Genomic DNA, 10000 nt, shown 5'->3' with positions numbered 1-10000 from the left:
TTGCCGATGACTGGTACCAGCGGTGTCAAGATCGGCCTCAGTGGAGGAGGCTCGTGAAGGACGCTACTGGGCAGTTGGAGGCAGTCGCCCTCCAACAACAACGGAGGGCGGAGGAGCGACGCTCACAACAACGAGCGGAGCGCCGGGTGGCTAAAGCACAGCAAGTTGGCACAGTAGGGGGCACAGGTGGTGCATCAGCCAGTCATCTCGGTCATCTCGGTCAGTCGACCCGTGGCACCTGGGTCTGCCCCGTGACCTCCTGCCAGCGGGCGTTCGACACTTCACGTGGCCTCAAGGTGCACATGGCCTGGCACAAGCGTCGTGGTGACGTCACCGCCACTTAGTGGCGAATGGCGGTTGTTGTTGTTGTGTGTGTGTGTGTCACTGTGTGTGTGTGTCTGTGTGTGTGTGTCTGTGTGTGTGTCTGTGTGTGTGTGTCTGTGTGTGTGTGTCTGTGTGTGTGTCTGTGTGTGTGTAGGGTGAAGGAGTTGGGTTGTGAGTGGAGCGAGGGGCTTGTGGGAGACTTTGTGTGTGTGTGTGTCACTGTGTGTGTGTGTGTCTGTGTGTGTGTCTGTGTATGTGTGTGTCTGTGTGTGTGTGTGTGTCTGTGTGTGTGTAGGGTGAAGGAGTTGGGTTGTGAGTGGAGCGAGGGGCTTGTGGGAGACTTTGTGTGTGTGTGTGTGTGTCTGTGTGTGTGTGTGTCTGTGTGTGTGTCACTGTGTGTGTGTAGGGTGAAGGAGTTGGGTTGTGAGTGGAGCGAGGGGCTTGTGGGAGACTTTGTGTGTGTGTGTGTCTGTGTGTGTGTCACTGTGTGTGTGTGTCTGTGTGTGTGTGTGTGTGTCTGTGTGTGTGTCTGTGTGTGTGTAGGGTGAAGGAGTTGGGTTGTGAGTGGAGCGAGGGGCTTGTGGGAGACTTTGTGTGTGTGTGTGTGTGTCTGTGTGTGTGTCACTGTGTCTGTGTGTGTCTGTGTGTGTGTCTGTGTGTGTGTGTGTCTGTGTGTGTGTCTGTGTGTGTGTGTGTCTGTGTGTGTGTGTGTCTGTGTGTGTGTAGGGTGAAGGAGTTGGGTTGTGAGTGGAGCGAGGGGCTTGTGGGAGACTTTGTGTGTCTGTGTGTGTGTCTGTGTGTGTGTGTGTCTGTGTGTGTGTGTGTCTGTGTGTGTGTGTGTAACTGTGTGTGTGTGTGTAGTGTGTGTGTGTAGTGTGTGTGTGTAACTGTGTGTGTGTGTGTAGTGTGTGTGTGTAGTGTGTGTGTAGTGTGTGTGTCTGTGTGTGTGTGTCTGTGTGTGTGTGTGTGTGTGTCTGTGTGTGTGTGTCTGTGTCTGTGTGTCTGTGTGTGTGTCTGTGTGTGTGTCTGTCTGTGTGTCTGTGTGTGTGTCACTGTGTGTGTGTGTCTGTGTGTGTGTCTGTGTGTGTGTCACTGTGTGTGTGTAGAGTGAAGGAGTTGGGTTGTGAGTGGAGCGAGGGGCTTGTGGGAGGAGATTTTGTTTCGGAGCGACGAGCGGAGCTCCCCAACTCACCACAGTCGCCCATCCACCGCGACCTTCAGATGCTCTACCAGAGCAACGTGAGTCACCATCATCATCATCATCACTATCATCATCACCATCATCATCATCATCACCATCATCATCATCACCATCATCACCATCATCATCATCACCATCATCATCATCATCATCACCAAGACCTGCAGATGCTCTACCAGAGCAACGTGAGTCACCATCATCATCATCATCACCATCATCATCATCATCACCATCATCATCACCATCATCATCATCATCACCATCATCATCATCATCACCACCATCATCACCACCATCATCACCATCATCATCATCACCATCATCATCATCACCATCATCATCATCATCATCATCACTATCATCATCATCACCATCATCATCATCACCATCATCATCATCACCATCATCATCATCATCATCACTATCATCATCATCACCATCACTACCATCACTATCATCATCACCATCATCATCATCATCACCATCATCACTATCATCATCATCATCACCATCATCACTATCATCATCATCATCATCACTATCATCACTATCATCATCATCATCATCATCACCATCATCATCATCATCACCATCATCATCATCACCATCATCATCATCATCATCACTATCATCATCATCACCATCACTACCATCACTATCATCATCACCATCATCATCATCATCACCATCATCACTATCATCATCATCATCACCATCATCACTATCATCATCATCATCATCATCACCAAGACCTGCAGATGCTCTACCAGAGCAACGTGAGTCACCATCATCATCATCATCACTATCATCATCATCACTACCATCACTACCATCACTATCATCAACATCAACATCATCACCATCATCAACATCATCACTATCATCATCATCAACATCATCATCATCATCATCATCACTATCATCATCATCATCACTATCATCATCATCACCACCACCCCCACCACCACCCCACCACCCACCATCACCACCATCACCACCACCACCCCCACCACCATCACCACCCCCACCACCACCCCACCCCACCACCACCGCCACCACCGCCACCACCCCCACCACCCCCACCACCACCCCCACCACCACCACCACCACCGCCACCATCACCACCACCACCCCACCACCACCCCCACCACCATCACCACCCCACCACCACCCCCACCACCACCACCACCGCCACCACCCCCACCACCGCCACCACCACCATCACCACCCCCACCACCACCACCACCGCCACCACCCCCACCACCACCACCACCACCCCCCACCACCCCCACCACCATCACCACCCCCACCACCACCCCCACCCCCATCACCACCATCACCACCACCACCCCCACCACCATCACCACCCCCACCACCACCCCACCCCCATCACCACCATCACCACCACCACCACCGCCACCATCACCACCGCCACCATCACCACCACCGCCACCACCACCACCACCCCACCACCATCACCACCCCCACCACCATCACCACCCCCACCACCACCCCCCACCACCACCATACACCACCACCACCACCACCCCCACCACCATCACCACCCCGCCACCACCACCATCACCACCCCACCACCATCACCACCCCCACCACCATCACCACCCCCACCACCATCACACACCCACCACCATCACCACCCCACCACCACCATCACCACCACCACCACCACCACCACCCCCACCACCATCACCACCCCCGCCACCACCACCATCACCACCACCACCACCACCACCACCCCCACCACCATCACCACCCCCACCACCATCACCACCCCCCACCACCATCACCACCCCCACCACCACCATCACCCCCACCACCACCATCACCACCCCCACCACCACCATCACCACCCCCACCACCACCACCACCATCACCACCCCCACCACCACCCCCACCACCACCACCACCGCCACCACCCCACCACCACCACCACCATCACCACCCCCACCACCACCATCACCACCACCACCACCGCCACCATCACCACCACCACCCCCACCACCATCACCACCCCCACCACCACCCCCACCCCACCAACACCGCCACCACCCCCACCACCACCACCACCCCCACCACCGCCACCACCCCCACCACCACCACCACCACCACCCCCACCACCACCACCCCACCACCACCACCATCACCACCCCCACCACCACCCTCCACCCCCACCACCACCGCCACCACCCCACCACCACCACCACCACCCCCACCACCGCCACCACCCCCACCACCACCCCCACCACCACCCCACCACCACCATCACCACCACCACCCCCACCACCATCACCACCCCCACCACCACCCCCACCACCACCCCCACCACCACCATCACCACCATCACCACCACCACCCCCACCACCATCACCACCCCCACCACCACCCCCACCCCCACCACCACCGCCACCACCACCACCATCGCCACCACCACCCCCACCACCATCACCACCCCCACCACCACCCCACCCCCACCACCACCGCCACCACCCCCACCACCACCACCACCACCCCCACCACCGCCACCACCCCCACCACCACCCCCACCACCACCCCCACCACCACCATCACCACCATCACCACCACCACCCCCCACCACCATCACCACCCCCACCACCACCCCCACCCCCACCACCACCGCCACCACCACCACCATCACCACCACCACCCCCCCCACCCCCACCACCACCGCCACCACCCCCACCACCACCCCCCACCACCGCCACCACCCCCACCACCACCACCACACCACCCCACCACCACCATCACCACCATCACCACCACCACCCCCACCACCATCACCACCCCCCACCACCCACCCCACCCCACCACCACCGCCACCACCCCCACCACCGCCACCACCCCCACCACCACCACCACCACCACCGCCACCATCACCACCACCATCACCACCCCCACCGCCACCACCCCCACCACCACCCCCACCACCATCACCACCCCCACCACCACCCCCACCACCACCACCACCGCCACCACCCCCACCACCACCGCCACCACCACCGCCACCACCCCACCACCACCACCACCACCACCGCCACCACCCCCACCACCATCACCACCACCACCCCCACCACCATCACCACCCCCACCACCACCCCATCACCACCATCACCACCACCACCACCGCCACCATCACCACCGCCACCACCCCCACCACCATCACCACCACCACCCCCATCACCACCATCGCCACCACCACCACCGCCACCATCACCACCGCCACCATCACCACCACCGCCACCACCACCATCACCACCCCCACCACCATCACCACCCCACCACCCCCACCACCACCATCACCACCACCACCACCACCCCACCACCATCACCACCCCCACCACCATCACCACCCCCGCCACCACCACCGTCACCACCCCCACCACCATCACCACCCCACCACCACCATCACCACCACCACCATCACCACCACCACCATCACCATCACCACCACCGCCACCGCCACCATCACCACCACCACCACCCCCACCACCACCACACCACCCACCACCACCATCACCACCACTGCCACCATCACCACCACCACCCCCACCACCATCACCACCCCACCACCACCCCCACCACCCCACCAACACCGCCACCACCCCCACCACCACCACCACCCCCACCACCGCCACCACCCCACCACCACCACCACCACCACCCCCACCACCACCATCACCACCACCACCCCCACCACCATCACCACCCCCACCACCACCCCCACCCCCACACCACCCACCGCCACCACCCCCACCACCGCCACCACCACCCCCACCACCGCCACCATCACCACCACCACCACCACCCCCACCACCACCCCCACCACCGCCACCACCCCCTCCACCACCACCACCACCCCCGCCACCAGCCCCACCACCACCACCACCACCACCACCACCACCACCACCACCCCCACCACCACCATCACCACCACCACCCCCACCACCACCCCCACCACCACCACCACCGCCACCACCACCACCACCCCCACCACCATCACCACCATCACCACCCCCACCACCACCATCAACACCACCACCACCACCACCACCGCCACCATCACCACCACCGCCACCACCACCACCACCCCCACCCCCATCACCACCATCACCACCACCACCACCACCACCGCCACCATCACCACCACCGCCACCACCACCACCACCACCACCACCCACCACCCCCCACCACCATCACCACCCCCACCACCATCACCACCACCACCACCCCCACCACCACCATCACCACCACCACCCCCACCACCATCACCACCCCCACCACCATCACCACCCCACCACCACCATCACCACCACCACCACCACCACCACCACCACCACCACCACCCCCACCACCATCACCACCCCCACCACCATCACCACCCCCCCCACCACCACCACCACCATCACCACCACCACCCCCACCACCATCACCACCCCCACCACCACCATCACCACCGCCACCATCACCACCATCACCACCATCACCACCACCATCACCACCCCCCCCACCACCATCACCACCCCCCCCACCGCCACCACCACCATCACCACCCCCACCCCCACCACCATCACCACCACCACCCCCACCACCACCACCACCACCACCACCCCCACCACCATCACCACCCCCACCACCATCACCACCCCACCACCACCATCACCACCACCACCACCGCCACCATCACCACCACCACCCCCACCACCATCACCACCCCCACCACCACCCCCACCCCCACCAACACCGCCACCACCCCCACCACCACCACCACCACCACCCCCACCACCACCATCACCACCACCACCCCCACCACCATCACCACCCCCACCACCACCCCCACCCCCACCACCACCGCCACCACCCCCACCACCACCACCACCACCCCCACCACCGCCACCATCACCACCACCACCACCACCCCCACCCCCACCACCATCACCACCCCCACCACCACCCCCACCACCGCCACCACCCCCACCACCACCACCACCACCACCCCCGCCACCACCCCCACCACCACCACCACCACCACCCCCACCACCACCATCACCACCACCAACCCCACCACCACCCCACCACCACCCCCACCCCCATCACCACCATCACCACCACCACCACCGCCACCACCACCACCACCCCCACCACCATCACCACCATCACCACCCCCACCACCACCATCAACACCACCACCACCACCACCACCGCCACCATCACCACCACCGCCACCACCACCACCACCCCCACCCCCATCACCACCATCACCACCACCACAACCACCACCGCCACCATCACCACCACCGCCACCACCACCACCACCACCACCCACCCCACCACCCCCACCACCATCACCACCCCACCACCATCACCACCATCACCACCACCACCACCCCCACCACCACCATCACCACCACCACCCCCACCACCATCACCACCCCACCACCATCACCACCCCCACCACCACCATCACCACCCCCACCACCATCACCACCCCCACCACCACCACCACCCCCACCACCATCACCACCCCCACCACCATCACCACCCCCCCACCACCATCACCACCACCACCACCACCACCACCACCACCCCCACCACCATCACCACCACCACCACCACCACCACCACCCCCACCACCATCACCACCCCCACCACCATCACCACCCCCCCCACCACCACCACCACCACCCCCACCACCATCACCACCCCCACCACCACCATCACCACCCCCACCACCATCACCACCACCACCACCACCCCCACCACCATCACCACCCCCACCACCATCACCACCCCCCCCACCACCATCACCACCACCACCCCCACCACCATCACCACCCCACCACCATCACCACCCCCACCACCACCATCACCACCACCACCACCGCCACCATCACCACCATCACCACCATCACCACCCCCACCGCCACCACCACCATCACCACCCCCACCCCCCACCACCATCACCATCACCACCCCCACCACCACCACCACCCCCACCACCCCCACCACCATCACCACCCCCACCACCATCACCACCATCACCAACACCACCACCCCCACCACCACCATCACCACCACCACCCCCACCACCATCACCACCCCCACCACCATCACCACCCCCCACCACCACCATCACCACCCCCACCACCATCACCACCCCCACCACCACCATCACCACCACCACCACCACCACCACCACCCCCACCACCATCACCACCCCCACCACCATCACCACCCCCCCCACCATCACCACCCCCACCACCACCATCACCACCACCACCACCGCCACCATCACCACCATCACCACCATCACCACCCCCACCGCCACCACCACCATCACCACCCCCACCCCCACCACCATCACCACCCCCACCACCATCACCACCCCCACCACCACCATCACCACCCCCACCCCCACCACCACCATCACCACCACCACCCCCACCACCACCACCACCCCCACCACCATCACCACCCCCACCACCATCACCACCATCACCAACACCACCACCCCCACCACCACCATCACCACCACCACCCCCACCACCATCACCACCCCCACCACCATCACCACCCCCACCACCACCATCACCACCCCCCACCACCATCACCACCCCCACCACCACCATCACCACCACCACCACCACCACCACCCCCACCACCATCACCACCCCCACCACCATCACCACCCCCACCACCATCACCACCCCCCCCCACCATCACCACCCCCACCACCACCATCACCACCACCACCACCGCCACCATCACCACCATCACCACCATCACCACCCCCACCGCCACCACCACCATCACCACCACCACCACCACCACCATCACCACCCCCACCACCATCACCACCCCCACCACCACCATCACCACCCCCACCCCCACCACCATCACCACCACCACCACCACCATCACCACCATCACCACCACCCCCACCACCCCCACCACCATCACCACCATCACCACCATCACCAACACCACCACCCCCACCACCACCATCACCACCACCACCCCCACCACCATCACCACCCCCCACCACCATCACCACCCCCACCACCACCACCACCACCACCCCCACCACCACCACCACCCCCACCACCCCCACCACCATCACCACCATCACCACCATCACCAACACCACCACCCCCACCACCACCATCACCACCACCACCCCCACCACCACCACCACCCCCACCACCATCACCACCCCCACCACCATCACCACCCCCACCACCACCACCACCATCACCACCCCCACCACCACCACCACCCCCACCACCCCCACCACCATCACCACCATCACCAACACCACCACCACCATCACCACCACCACCCCCACCACCATCACCACCCCCACCACCATCACCACCCCCACCACCACCATCACCACCCCCACCACCATCACCACCCCCACCACCACCATCACCACCCCCACCACCATCACCACCCCCACCACCACCACACCATCACCACCCCCACCACCATCACCACCCCCACCACCATCACCACCCCCCCCACCATCACCACCCCCACCACCACCATCACCACCACCACCACCGCCACCATCACCACCATCACCACCATCACCACCCCCACCGCCACCACCACCATCACCACCACCACCCCCACCACCATCACCACCACCATCACCACCCCCACCACCACCCCCACCACCACCACCACCACCACCACCCCCACCACCACCACCACCCCCACCACCATCACCACCCCCACCACCACCATAACCCCCACCACCACCATCACCACCACCACCCCCACCATCACCACCACCACCATCATCACTATCACCGTGGTGGTGATGTCACACTCTGCATCATCAGGCGCGTGAGGTGTCACCACCACCACCACTACCCCCACCATCACCACCATCACCATCACCACCACCACCACCATCACCGTGGTGATGATGTCACACTCTGCATCATCAGGCGCGTGAGGTGTCACCACCACCACCATCACCACCATCACCACCATCACCACCACCATCACCACCACCACTACCCCCACCATCACCACCATCACCACCATCACCATCACCACCACCACCATCACCACCACCACTACCCCCACCATCACCACCATCACCATCACCACCACCATCATCACCACGGTGGTGATGATGTCACACTCTGCATCATCAGGCGCGTGAGGTGTCACCACCACCACCATCACCACCATCACCACCACCACCATCACCATCACCACCACCATCACCACCATCACCACCATCACCGTGGTGATGATGTCACACTCTGCATCATCAGGCGCGTGAGGTGCCACCACCACCCCCACCACCACCACCATCACCACCACCACCACCATCACCGTGGTGATGATGTCACACTCTGCATCATCAGGCGCGTGAGGTGTCACCACCATCACGGTGGTGATGATGTCACACTCTGCATCATC

General features: G+C 62.9%; 1 long non-coding RNA gene across 2 annotated transcripts in view; it reads left to right on the top strand.

The window, feature by feature from the left end:
* Positions 1-9871, top strand: part of LOC144954408 (uncharacterized) — a 23179-nt gene extending 13308 nt beyond the window's left edge. For both annotated transcript variants that reach the window (XR_013641184.1, XR_013641185.1), the window contains exons 3-4: positions 1431-1563; positions 9853-9871. This is a non-coding gene — a long non-coding RNA (uncharacterized LOC144954408). The remainder of the gene's footprint in view (positions 1-1430; positions 1564-9852) is intronic.
* The last annotated feature ends 129 nt before the right edge of the window (positions 9872-10000 follow it).

The sequence above is a fragment of the Lampetra fluviatilis genome, unplaced genomic scaffold (assembly GCF_964198595.1).
Source record: "Lampetra fluviatilis unplaced genomic scaffold, kcLamFluv1.1 SCAFFOLD_708, whole genome shotgun sequence".
NCBI classification, from domain to species: domain Eukaryota; kingdom Metazoa; phylum Chordata; class Hyperoartia; order Petromyzontiformes; family Petromyzontidae; genus Lampetra; species Lampetra fluviatilis.
This window is presented reverse-complemented; position numbering and strand designations above follow the sequence as displayed.